Source organism: Ascaphus truei, chromosome 4, assembly GCF_040206685.1.
Source record: "Ascaphus truei isolate aAscTru1 chromosome 4, aAscTru1.hap1, whole genome shotgun sequence".
Taxonomy (NCBI): Eukaryota; Metazoa; Chordata; class Amphibia; order Anura; family Ascaphidae; genus Ascaphus; species Ascaphus truei.
Window position 1 is genome coordinate 352,439,859 of NC_134486.1, and position 14,555 is coordinate 352,454,413.

Below are 14,555 nucleotides of genomic sequence, written 5' to 3' on the forward strand. Positions count from 1 at the left end.
TTTATGTCCTTGAATGCCCATGCGGGCTACAATATGTGGGAAAGACAAAAAGAGCTAACAAAACACGCATTCTGGAACACCTTAGTAATATTAGACGCGGTGTCCAGACACATAACGTTTCAAAACATTTTGCAAATTTCCACAACTCCAGCACTAAAGGTTTACAATTTACTGCAATTGAGCATGTAGCTCAACACTGGAGAGGTCGCAATAGAGATTTGGATCTAAGCAAAAGGGAGATGTACTGGATACATAGACTTAATACCCTAATGCCAAATGGTCTCAATGTAGATTTTGAAATTACACCTTTCCTCTAATACTTATTACTCCATCCTTTAATGCACTAGTATGCTGCCCCCTTTCCCTATAAATCTATTATACATATTTACATTATTATATATTTATATTTATAAGTTCCAAAGAGAATGACCTAGGCGCAAATGGAGACAAGAAAAAACAAACATAGGGTAGTATGTTCTAACAAATAAACCGCCAGAAGGTATAATATGCACTCACAGCGTATAGGATAATATCAAGCCTTGTATCCACTCTGGGATCTGGAACAATTAAATGATGAGTCTGGAACAGCTGGTCATCCACAGCAATTGCAATCTCGAGCAAAGGTACCCATGCAGGAAGAGAGATATATCATGGATGAGATCCTACTACACATTACCATAATTGGTCTAGAGTCAGTGGAGTTTATAGCTCCACGTCTATAATGGGTTAATAGTGGCATATACCCCACAATCTAAAGATTAGTATATAATCTACCCCCAAACCATTAACCGGCTATGTAACACGTAGCCGTGATACAATTCTGCAACACGAAGGTTAGAAATAGTATATTCCCCCACTTTACAACAAGTCTATACACACTATTGATTAGTCATCAAATCCTTTATGGAATGGTGTCTAAGCAACTATTAGATAGAGGTATAAATGTTTAGAACCTATATAATGTGTCTGTATATTAAGCATAATTATACAATGCAATATGTATTATTTGTCTATTTTGTTTAGGTTGATCAATATACCAATTATGTATTATATTAGAGGGTGACTACATATTTAAATTTGCTCTTGCTTATACTTGGTTATTCACCATTTAATCATCAAAGGCTGCACAGTATGGTAGTAGTATAAATGGTACCTAAAAGTAATCAATTGTTTAGCTATGCATTATATATATCAAAACCATAGAGCCAATGTATTATGGAAAAAACTCTTTAATTAATTGATTTTTTTAATTAACCAATTGCATAATGGAGGAGGGTATATAACCCTAGATGAGGGACAGAGAGCAGAATCAGCCCCTGACGAAGCCTAACGGAGAAACGCGTAGGGCGTGGTTTACAGACAGTGAACACAGTGTATTCAGCAGGAGTAGCAGCAGACAGCAGCCAAGAGGTGCCGGTGGCCGTTTGTCCCACTATTTGCCTGCAGGAAGACTAGCAGCGCAGAGGATTGAGGCCCCGCTCCCACAGCCCACCGGACGAACTCTCGCGAGAGGGAGTGACGTCACCACGTCGTCACGTGGCACGGAGCGTCCCCAGGAGACGTGGGTGACCGGAGGAAGAATGAGAACTCTTCGTGGGAAAACAGAAAGAACTCTCTATATGTGAAACCGGACAGCACCTACCTTTAAGTACCGTGAGTACTATACGCACATTAGGTGCAGTGAGATAGACCTATGTAGGTTGATAAGAACGGAAAGAGACAGCTCACACAAGGAGACTGTGTGGAACAGTAGAGACACTAAGTGTGTGTGCTATTTACAACCTGGACTCATTTCCCTATTGGTTACATATCTACAGACTAAGGACTGTTGAAGAAATCTGCATAGTGTTACTACCCTTTTCCAATGAGTGTGAGATGCTCAGAATTCTCAAAAGTTTTATGATATCTCACAGAATGTGAGTCTTTTACTTATAGTCATTTTTATTAATAATTTTAATAAACTGTGTTACGCTATCTGTGTTCTATCTCTCTTCCTGCATGGGTACCTTTGCTCGAGATTGCAATTGCTGTGGATGACCAGCTGTTCCAGACTCATCATTTAATTGTTCCAGATCCCAGAGTGGATACAAGGCTTGATATTATCCTATACGCTGTGAGTGCATATTATACCTTCTGGCTGTTTATTTGTTAGAACATACTACCCTATGTTTGTTTTTTCTTGTCTCCATTTGCGCCTAGGTCATTCTCTTTGGAAATTTTCGTTACCAGCCCGTGGAGCGGTAGACCTTTTGGCTGCAGACTGAGTCAGGGAAAGTTAGACTGTAAGGGTATATACCCTCCATTACATGTGGTAATTATTCTATTTACTAATTTCAGTGTGGTTGCGCTCATTGTATTTCTGTCTTTTATATTTATAAGTGTTTAGAATTATATGCCAGTCTATGAGCTGAGTAGCAGCTCAGCTGAATCACAGTCTGGATAGCTGCTCCATCCCTGAAAGCACAGCGTCGACACTGCGACCCTACCGTCCCTTCCTCCATCCGCTCCAGCCGGAAGTCGTCAGTCCAAGGCCCGGACGTGACGTCAGACGCTCTCCACCAGCGACCGGACGAGGGGGCACCCTCGTGGAGGGATACTGAAGGGACTGCAGTTGTAACATCTCGAGTTCTGACCTACTGCCTCAAGTAAAACATTACGTGATCCTGATCTCATGCTATATTGTGATTACATGTCTTATGTGCTTTTAACCATAAAGTTTGGTGTTTTTCTGGTCAACACTATGGTTTCTCCCTGTTTTTGCATGAATTTGGCTGCACGTATTTGACTGCGAGTTGAAATCTCCACGAACACATCACCTAGTCCATTACCAGTGTTTGCTGCTGTTACATCTACCTGTCACTGAGAGTTGGAGTCCCCATGAACCATCTCTTACGACTTGCTGTTTTTTACCTTACTTGTTGTAAGTAGGCAATCTATTAGAGCCAAGTTTCTCATTGCTGAATATTTTTTGGTTAACTTGCTGCACTATTATTATTCTATTTTTTTTTCATTTTGGGTGTTCCTGATGCCATCGCTCCCTTCCTACCCTGGATCCTAACTACTTGTAATGGTAATCAGTACATATTCCCTGTGAAGGTTGAGAATATTTTAGCTACACCCTATAATTTCTTTATATATATTTTTTTCACATTATAATTGTTGTTTTAGCGCCGTTCCAAGTCACTGGGTTCTACATAGGATCTGGTATAGGACTTCTCTCATGCCAGTTGAGGGTAATTGGTGGTGGCAGAGTGTCAGCTGGGTGGGATACCTCTAGCATGGCACTTGGGGTGAATGTTACCCTGGGCATGGGTAAGTCTACCCGAGGCTGGGGTCCTCCATCCCCGTCCTCCATCCCCCGGAGAGGTGGGATAAGGCAGATACTTCAGCCTGAGAGGGGACCTCTGAGGAGAGTCCCGGGTGGATTATTCCCTAAGCACTGGTAACTCAGGATGTATGAGTGCGTAGCACTCAGACGGGGCCTCTGGTAGATGTAGAGCCCGAGGGGCATCTGCCATGCATATTTCTTGGCCCACGGTCAGACGTATGGTGCTCCAATAGAATGTGGAGTCATATTCTTGACCTCTAACCCATGCGTTGGCTAGGCCAGGGAGTTGTCTTAATTTGTTCCGGACCTCCCATGGGGGTGTGAGGGTGGAAACAATTCCTATGGCCACCACGTGTCTGGGTGGTTCTCAGACTTTCAAGGCCCAGGCATGAGGGCACAAACATGATGGAGAATTTGATTGAGCAGTACCTCCAATTGTAGCACAGTTTCCCCCACCCTATCAGAGATATGAGGGCTACTACTGTAAGTGTGCTACTAAGCTACTATAACACATACCAGGTAGGCCTCGCATGGTCATAACCCCACAGTGCCCTCCAACCGCAGTGTCCACACCCTGATGGGATTCCCCCAAAGTACTGAGGTGCTCCTGGGCATCCAACGTAACTGGTGTCTACAAGAGCCAACCCACCCAATGTGTGCAACAACACTGCCCACAGTAAATGAAAGTGTTATTGTTGGTGCACTTGGTGAGGTACCTGCCCAGGTACTCCAGCGAAGCCTCCCACTCTGCGTGGGGTGGTATCCAGCTGGATGGTCCCACCATGAAGAGAGTCTCTATCTGTGGGGTGATCTGGTCCCAGAACACCGGATTGCCAGTTCACCACCATGTCCTGACTGTGTTCTTCACACTTGGCACTACAGGGGTAGGGTCCCTATCTAATTGATAAGTCCAGGAGTGGGAGAAGGGGAAGGGAGGGGATGGGGGATGCTCCCGCATCAGCGAGAATGAAAACAGTAGTGTTACTAGTGAATCGTGCCAAATACTGGTGCAAAAGAGGATAGGGTATATGTGAACAGACAGAAAAAAGATTCCTCCCTGAATGCACTCAGAAAGGCCAGTAATTTGTAATATTGGGTATATATTTAAAAACCTTTTAATCACAAGAGAAGGTTAAAACATATTTGTATAGAGGGGCATGGTATATACAATCCAGGACCAGCCCCTTATAGGCAAACCAACACAATCTTCCTCAGTCGTAAGGAGATAATGATATTACACCACCTTAATGTGGACTGCTTCGCTCAGATAATCCCCTGTATGTAGCTCCAGAATGGGAGGCCCATATCACCTATGGAAATCCTAATATCAATGAACCTGACATGATGTAGGTCATTGAAGCTAAATCTGGAGGGGTGATTAACTCAAAGCCGAAAGGTCAGATAGTATACATCTGTGTGATGTCCCTAGACCACTTATACGGTGTGTAAAATAAATACCAGAACAGGGTGAAAACAACAACGACGCAAAAAAGATAATAGTGGTAAAATTAAATACTAAACCACACAAAAAATAATGTGTGGATGTACATATAGTTATGAGATGCGTAGCTGAATGATGTGAGAGCTCTGCAAAGGGCAAGCACAAAGTGTGCTCTCGTGGACGCCTTGATGCACGGTTCAAGGACCGTATCCAGTTATAGCCTCTGTATAATACCGTTTGTGTGGTGCAGAGGTCACATATATAGTCATCTAGCTTGAAACCGGTGAACAACACTAATCAGACCCAATCAATACTAATACCTGATAGGTGTAGGGGCATAAAACACACTGACTCATTAATCATATTGTGTCTCCATATAAGGAAGTGTGCACAGTGCATGAACAGCTAATGCTGTTCATGGTAAATGGGCACTACCCCAGACTCAGCCCCCCTGTTATAAAGCAGTAAAGTGAATATCCTGCATAGTAGTAAGACTGTCACACTAGTAGCTGTGTGGGGAAGGAGGCAGAGCATCTACTGCAGTCCACTCCTATTACCCTAGACATAAATGTCTTGCACACTGGTGAGATATACTACTTAGCTCCTGGGCGCTGTTATCGTCCTTAGCGCCGTCATATGTGGAGGAGAAGGGGAGTAGAATGCCAGGGGAGAAGTGTCCCGGTTTCGAGGCAGCAGCTACAGTCGCGGGGGCGCCATCTTGGATGCGGTGACGTCACCAGGTTCTGGTCACCTGACGCACGTTTCGCGCGTGATCGCGCTTTCCCTATCTAATTGGTCTGTCCCTGCAGCAGCCACAAGCTTATGGGTGAATCAGGGCCTAGCTGGGGGATCTCTGGTCTAGTGCAGGGGTCACTGACACTCTGCACACACAACCTCACCTCCCTGTGTCCCAGCTCTGACTGGCGTGGCTGCAAGCACGCCAAATGTATCAATGTCTGCGAGCAGGGGAATCTGGCTGCACAATTGACAAAGCTTAGCCACCTGACTAGCAGCCCCTGTGCCTTCTGGGGGCTGTAGCTCCCTGCTGGGCTATTCTTGACCTGGCAACAGCTTGCGCTTGCTACTGCGCATGTTTGCAGCTCTGCAATGGTCGCCATGCCTTGGAGCTGTTCTGCGCATGCGCGATCCATACTGCGCATACACGCGCATCACCAAGATGGCGGTGCCCAACTAAGGGAGCCGCCATGGACCCCTGGCGACCCACTTACCAACCCAACCGGCCACCACGCTCCTCAGCACTGTGCCGGGTCTGCCCGCCACTCTAGCGGCATACCCCTGCACGCATGCGCCTCCACCACCAGCAGCACGGGAAGTAAGGGGAATCAACAGGGCCAATGGGAGCCCATAGGGATCTGGCCACAATTGCAACTCCTTCAACAGATCTCACGAAAGCAAGAGTTCCAGTTTTGGTTAAATGGTTCCCAGAAATAGATCAGGCTTTTAAGAGCCTGAAAAATTATTTCTGTGCCTAACCAGTCTTGCTAACCCAGACTTTTCTAGAGACTTACTGGAGAAAAATGTATTTCACAGTGAAGAACGTAGATATCGAAGAGCAGGAGCTAGAAAATCAAACATAGGATAAAGGTCTAAAGCTTCTTCTTACAATTATTTATTCAATTGAATGTATTTCTTTTTCTTCTCAACAATTCCATGAATGTTTGTATCTGAAGGAAAATATTATACCGTTTCTCTGAGTAAATAATCAGAAACTTTTAGTGGTACTGTAGCTTAGAAACCACATTTTAAAAGCAAAGTTTCTCATTATAGATGTAAGCATTTCAGATGCCTACAAATAAATCATGAGCATTACTTAAAATAGCATTGGTTGCTCAATCGAATCATTACAATTTAAAGACTGATTTTGTCAAGAGACAGATCATTTGAATGTACAGTATGGCAACTTTCTTGAGCACATCACAACATATGACAGGCAGAATTAATTTTGTTGGCTTCAAAGTAGGCTCTAAACAGTTATTTTTAGAAGTGCTATAAAATCTTGTTTACTTGAGCCTATCATGCACAGTAATCTATCAAACTTATCTGGCGAGGAGGTAAAATCAAAGATCTATATGTAGAAGCATAATTATCTGATCGTAGGTTAGATTTTCACATACAGTACAGTGATTAGAAAGCACACTTTAGCTAATCTACATGGAAATTGCTTTGAATTATTTTTTTAAATGAGAATGTAAAAGGATAAGTAAAGATTATTTTTATTGTAGATAGCATATCAAAGTCAGTCAAATAAATACATGTTCTATTAGTAACCTTTCAAGGATCCTATGGGGTTATTCATCAAACTCCCATTCAAGTCAACAGCAGTTAACGCCTGCTTGAGTGAGTTAACACAGCTCGATGAATATGGGGGAGATTTATGAAACTACACAGAGCATAATTCACTAAAAAAAAATGAAGCCCTTTAACTTCTGGTATGCTTATTAACATACTGTAACTATTAACCTTTTCATTTGATTATTTGGGAGCTTTTGGGCCCACCCCTTTCTGTTTTGGTACCAGCCCCTGCCCCCCTCCTGCCTAACAGCACTGGATCCTGGGCCAATGCTGACCCAACTCCTTCCAAACTAATGAGCTTCATGTTCTCTCCGGTGGGACTTGTTGAGAAATATTGTTCTGTACTATTCCAAACACTGTCGATGTAACGTGGGATTTTGAGTGTTACTGGGATATGTTATATTATCTTGAGGAAAGATGTCCCTTCCTACATAAATCTGTATATAAATATAAGATATAGGAAGACTTGATAAAATACTGCCAGACCTTGAAACAGGCACATTCAGTCCTTAGTTTATACGTCCTAATCAAACAGAATTTCTCAAGGGATAAATGTACCAGCCGCCTGACAAAGTATTTTATTCTGTGAGGGACCAAAAGTCTGAAACTATAAAGGAAAAACTATATCTGTTTAATATCTCACATCCCCATGGAACATACTGCAGCAAATAACCTAAAAAGAGAATCATTTCATTTTTTATATAGTTCTGAAGGTGTGCTGAACATTTTGCATTTTGTGAAATACTGACAGTTTGGGTCAGTTATGTTTTTATCTATATTGAGCATGCAGCATTTAAATTCCTATTTGTTTTATGACGTTTGAGTGTGTTGATATTTTAATATTATAAATATCCTCGTATTAAAAATATGCAGTTATCAAGTAGTGAAATCCTCTGTGCTTTGACATGGTTTTCAATATGATTTTACAGAAACAGAAACTGCACAGGAAGCAACACACATTCTTAAAGCTGCCATTTTATTTTTTTATTATTATTATTTTTTTCCCTTTAATATGTGCATCAATACAATCCACCCAATGATAAGTAATTACCTAAGTTTCCAATCGATCCGTTCTCCTGTGATCGTTTGGCGAAGATTCTGCTTGGGTGTTCACTAAATGGCTGCAGATGATTATTGGACTGCAACGTTAAATAAACTATAACAATTATTATACAAAATAATAATTAATAAAACCCTGTAAATAGTAGTAAACAAATAATACTTGAAAAATAGCTGTATAGATGATGTTTTAGTTCAGGTTTTAGAATATACAATGCCTTGTCTTAATTGTAAAGGAGTAGCAAGAGGACCAGTGTTTTAATCTGACATGCAGTTTTTTGAGATAACTAAAAGTGTAAAGTTGTTACATCAATTTCAAGCTAACTGAAAACGATTTATATTTTTCAGTTTTAGCAAAGGGAATGTGAACTTCTCTTTAAAATGTTTTCAAGAGCAGCACAATGCTGGTATTACTATTGAGAGACTTCTGTTTAGAAATATGTACTAGAGAAGTCCTACACAAATATGGGCATTGACCACTGCAGTCCATCACTGTTCTTGTCACTGGAGTACCATATTCCCTCCTTCACATTGCGTTCATGTGATTGCCCCTCAGGAGAGAACAGATGATCATGGAGTCATTTACAGGTGCAGCGGCCATTATTCGAACAAATCACAGAGCTGTTTTCGTGTGCGCTGTTGTAATACACGCAGCATTAACGAGGCCAATCGCTCCAAGCACACGTGTTTATCGCGGTTGCTTTGTTTAAGTTTCATGGATTGTGTGCAATTAAATGCAATAAAATGAAAGAATTGTAATGTGTACAGTACTGTGCTACTGTGTCAATTTCAGGTGTTTAAAAACCAGAACACTAAAATGCCATTTCCTGCACTCTCCTGCACTCGCGTCTTAAGGCGGTATTGTTGGAAGAAATCACGCGCCATGAAATCGGTATTCCGAGGTATACACTGCGTGAAGTGTTCGAATAACGGCTGCTGCATCTGTATGATGTTAATACAAGAGGAAGAGCCTCCTCTTTGGTTAGGCCTCGGGCATGGTCAGCGCTTATGCACTGACCCGTGCTGAGGCGCGCTGCTGCTCGGCACTGAGCCCCTGCAGCCGCAGTTAGAGTGGCTTTAGCAGGGGCTCGCGCATGCTTCCGCACGCATGCGGAAGCGTCTGTCTCACCGAGTCTTGAGATTTTCCTGCTTGCCGGAGCACAGGGCCGGTCACTTGAGTGGTTCGCCCTATGAGGGCGAACCAGCTCCATGACGTCACTGGCCCACCCCCAGACCCGACCCCGACACGCCCACGGACGGCGCGCTGTGTAAGGCCAGGGAAAGCACCACTTTCTCTGAGCCTCAAGCGCCTCCGCACTGTTACAACAACTATGTCCCAGGCCTTAGAATGTAATCTCCACTAGAAGATGAGCAAAAAGCCCATGACGTAGCTACTAGTTCAATGGGGCCACTGGTGTGCCAGTTCTTCTTAGAATTTTTTTTTTCTGGATTCATTTGACAACTAGTTGAGAGCTCAGATTTTATTATGCTGTAAATGTACTTCCATTGCTGAACACTAAGCACTTTGTAAGCTATTAGTCACAGTATTGTAAAGCTTTAATGAGCTTATGCTGCACCAGGCCCCTTAATATAATATATTATACAGTATGCATATTGTTAGTTTCATAAATATTAAACATTTAAATAGTACCACATAGAACAATTAGTATTCTTCTTAAAAACTATATCCTCATCTCAGAATAATATATGTATATATTTAAATTTAATTTTATTTTTATTTTTGTATTGTTGTATAAAAAGAGGACAACATTAATCTAAACAATGCAAGAGGCTCTATTCCCTGGAGAGCTACTGTAACAGTCTAAACAATGTATCAGAACACAGCAGTTCTCATAGGGTTATACAATATACTATACAAAAATCACATGTGATGTATGATTGCTGTCCTCCAGATAGTCTGTGGTAGTGTGGGAATGCCCCAGAGAGATATAAATTCTCTTTCCTCTCCAGTGATATCTTTTACTGCCGAGTTACGGCGCAGACACACTTGTTCGCCTCATCGTCTTAGGTTGCGATTAAAGTGAGCGCGATGGTGCGTGCGAATTCGCAAGCTGCAAACACAGTGCAACAGCTTTTTTTGGTTACTTTTCGTGCGATGGCTGTGTCATGTGAGCGATTCAGCCAATGAGGCAAAACAGCCTGGTGACGCCTCTGCTATGTGTCCCCAGCACCTCGATCTAAAGTGCACACATCGCTCGAGTGACAGGTGCGCAAGACGCCATGCGTGCCACCGCACCTGCATGCCTACTATAAATGCAGCCTTAGACTCGCCATGGCACTTTCCAAAGGAGCAGAGTATGGAAAGCTCCAAATTTCCAAAAAACAAAAACGCGTTTCGCCAAAGTGGCTTCTTTGGTGGAATTTCATTCTCTCACAATGATTCTTTCTTAAATACAGTACCACACATTTAACCCCTTCATGGAAAATGTAATTAACCCAAAATAGAAACAATGGACCCAGAGATCAAATGTAAAGTTATGCAAGATAATAAAAGGACTAATTCACCAGATAAATCTGGGATGTAACCATTTAGTCAACATATGACTCATAGGGGCCTATGCAGAAAGGGCCGAAAAAATGCATTCGCCAGGGTTTCAATTCGCCAGGTGTTTGACGTGTTAACCTCGCTGTATGCAGGGAGGGCCGAATCCCTGGCGAATCAATGCGCCACCACCATTTGAAATAATGGCTATTAAGCGGTGGCGAGACGGCTGCCTGGCGAGAAACTGCTGAGAAGCCGTCCCCTGGCGAGATGTGTTTGCAGCAGAGAGAGATCCGCTGCTCTCTCTGCGCAAACATCGGCACATTAAAAATTATTTAAAAACCATTTTTATTGATAGTGTACATGTGCAGGGGGTCTCCGGAGCTGAACCACATTGGTTTCAGGTCCGGGGACCCCCTGCTTCCCGAGATACAGGCCCCTTTATGGGGTGCTGGTATCCCTCTGCATTAAAAGGTCCCGATCACGTGACCGCGGAATGTAAAGAAAGCAGAGGGATACCGGCACCCCCTAAAGGGGCCTGTATCTCAGGAAGCAGGGGGCCCCGGACCTAAAACCAAAGCGCTTCAGCTCCGGAGACCCTCTGCACATCTACAGTATAAATAAAACACACATCAATACACAATCATTCCTTACCTTAGCGGCTATCTGCTACGGTAACGAAGCAGCATGAATGTATTTTTAATAATATTGTACAGTGAGCAGGGGGTCTCTGAGTCACAAATCAAAGCTCAGGGGACCCCCTGCTCCTGCACAATATTATTAAAATACAGAAATGCTGCTTCATTACCATAGCGTATAGCCGCTAAGGCAATGAAGGGTTAAGGCAGAATAGCATGTTTATTTGGGACAATTGCCCCCAATAAACATGGCAATAAACAACATACACCCCCTGTGTATTTAAAATACAAAAACAAGAATAAATACATTAAATACATATAGCACTTACCCATTACCGGTTGCCACGATGAAGGCCATCCTCATCTTCATCCTGCCCATGGCCCCTCTGCTGCTGCAAAACAGACACAACAATGAAAACATCCAAAGTAATGTCCCCTAACCCCTTAATCACCATAGCGTTTATTAACCGCTACAGTCATTAAGGGGTTAACCCACCCTCACCCACCACTCGGGATGCCTACATTCCCTCCCACACTAACCCCCACCCCATGAGGCCTAACCACTCTCACCCACTACCCACAAGGGAGGCCTACCCACATACCGTTGGGGAACACCCCCCCACCCCCAGTACCCACAATAAAAACAATACAGTGACCCACAATAAACATCATTATATTTAATAAATACATTACCCACCCCCTGTGCCCCCCCATAAATACAAGATTTATCCTTTGACATACAGGGTTCATAACGCAGCCCCACGCGAGTCCCCGGTGGGCTGGCGGGGCACCTGACAGACCTACAGGGTACCAGCAGCCCTTTTCAAACAGGTTCTGGAGGCCTGCTGGTGTGTCCCGCCAGCACCATGGCCCCCAGGTGGTCTCCTTGGGTCACCGTGGTCCACAATTGGGTTCCCACGGTAGGCCCAAGGATGTCTGGGAGACCCGGGTCAGACCCACAGGTGTCTGCAGGGCCTCGGGTGGTTCCCACGGGGGTCTGGGGAACTCACGAGTGCTCACTACGGGTCCGTGGTGCCCCACAGAAGTGGGACCACACATCTTCATCCCCGCACCTACACTACCGACATGTTTAATTCGAGCACGGCTAGCACCGCAAGCCGGGGGATGCCCCGGCGTGCTAGCCGCACTCCCTCAGCGTGCCGCGCATCACCGATGCACATCATCAGAGACAGAGGCTTGGGGGAGAAAGGATGTGACGTCATTGAAAGCCTGTCACATGGTACTAGAGCCAATCAGAGTAGGGATGGAGTTCCCACGCTCTGATTGGCTACCGTACCATGTGTGGACAGCCATGTTTCTTTTAATGACGTCATCTTAAAGGCAATTGAAGCAAAGCCATTCTGATTGGCTGTGCTTTCATTGCCTTTAAGTGACGTCCTCAGTTTTTTTTTATCGGCCAAAACACATGGTTTTCACGGCCCAATCAGGGCCGTGGGAACCATATGACGAAAATGTGACGTCATAGGCCTTTAAAAGCCTATGTCGTCTCATTTTGAAGCCAGACGCCGAGGAGGAAGGACCTCCTACAGAAGAAGAAGGCCAGGGCGTGGCCGAAGACGGGAAGAAGACCCCGGAAGAAGATAGAAGAAAGAAGAATACAGATAAGTAGAGGACCCGTGGATTGATTTGGATTTTTAGTTTAATGTTTATTTTTTTATGGTTTGTTATTTTATGTGTTCCTGTGCCTGGTGGTTTTGTACGTGAGTAACCAGTTCAACGGGAGTCGGTGGGGGCAAGTAATGGTAAGTGAAGTAAAGAAATGTATTTAATTGAACTAGTTAATTTTTTTTAATTCTGTTCTTTACATGTTTATTTAATTATCTGTGGTATATAATTTCTTGCCACTGTATGTATGTATGTATGTCTAGAGAGATATATACATACAGGGTTAGAAATGATAGTGTTTTAAAAGCTTGATTTGCTGTGTTTTTAATTATTTTGACTATGCATGTATGCTTAAATGTGTGTTTAAAGTCTTTAAAAATTAGATAGATGTAATCGTTGCTATTGTATCTTGTTTTAGAGGTCAGGGGTAGCCTTCGTTGTTAATTTTTTATGCTTCTTGGCACTCATATATTTTCACAGCCTACATTGCTCAGTTGCAGGTTTGAATTAGTTCATTGTTTAATTGTTAGGGATTGAATGTAAATTGTTTAGGGATGCAATGTTAATTGTTTAGGGATGTCATTATTGAATGGTAATTGATTTATGTTTACCGGATTGGTTACAATAGTATATTTGTTTGGAGTTATCTGTATTTGGATTGAAATGTTATTATTAACATTCATTAGCAGAATGTACATGGTGCATAGATTGTATGCATCATATATTCAATGTTAATGCAATGTGTTGATTGTGATTAGAGGTTTTTGATTGGCATTTTATCTTTTTGATTGTAATATCAGTTAGGATTATGAAAGGAAATTACTTGTATTGTAGTGTGTATTAATGGAGAACTGTTATTTTGAGTACTACATGTTTCTGATAACCCTTCTACATTTATTTGTATATTGGTTCATCATGTGTGTGTATATATTTATCTCTCTCTCTCTCTCTCTCTCCGTATATATATATATATATATATATATATATATATATATATATATATATATATATATATATGTATATATATATATATATATATATATATATATATATATATATATATATATATATATATGTATGTATATATATATATATAAATATATATATATATATATATATATATATTTGCATGATGAAGCCAATGTACAAATTCATTGGTGAAGGGTGGGTATCGGGCCAGTGTGGCTTAACGTGGCTTACCTTTGCGGTTATTATCCGATATGGTATTTAAGGGGTTAATTGATATCTAAATGTACTGTAATTGCAATGTTTTGCCATTGTATTGGCTATGTTTTTTGTGGGTAAGACAAGGATGTTGCTGGCGAATGAGACTTCTTGTTGATAAGGTCAGTAGTAGTTAATTTATTTGAATATGCTAGTTAATGTTTTTAATAATAGCCAAATAATATATTATCCCTATCTGGATAATAGTTATTCTGCACATTATTGTACTGTAGGTGTTGGGGGGGTGGGGGGTGTTCCCCAACGGTATGTGGGTAGGCCTCCCTTGTGGGTAGTGGGTGAGGGTGGTTAGGCCTCACGGGCTGGGGGGTTACTGTGGAAGGGTATGTAGGCATCCCGAGTGGTGAGTGAGGGTGGGTTTACCCCTTAATGACTGTAGCGGTTAATAACCGCTATGGTGATTAA

The 14,555-nt window shown here is 42.5% G+C and overlaps 1 protein-coding gene across 1 annotated transcript in view; it reads left to right on the forward strand.

Annotated features, from left to right (window-relative positions):
- SNTG2 (syntrophin gamma 2) overlaps positions 1 to 14,555 on the forward strand; it is a 503,218-nt gene that overhangs the window by 372,066 nt on the left and 116,597 nt on the right. The window lies entirely within an intron of this gene.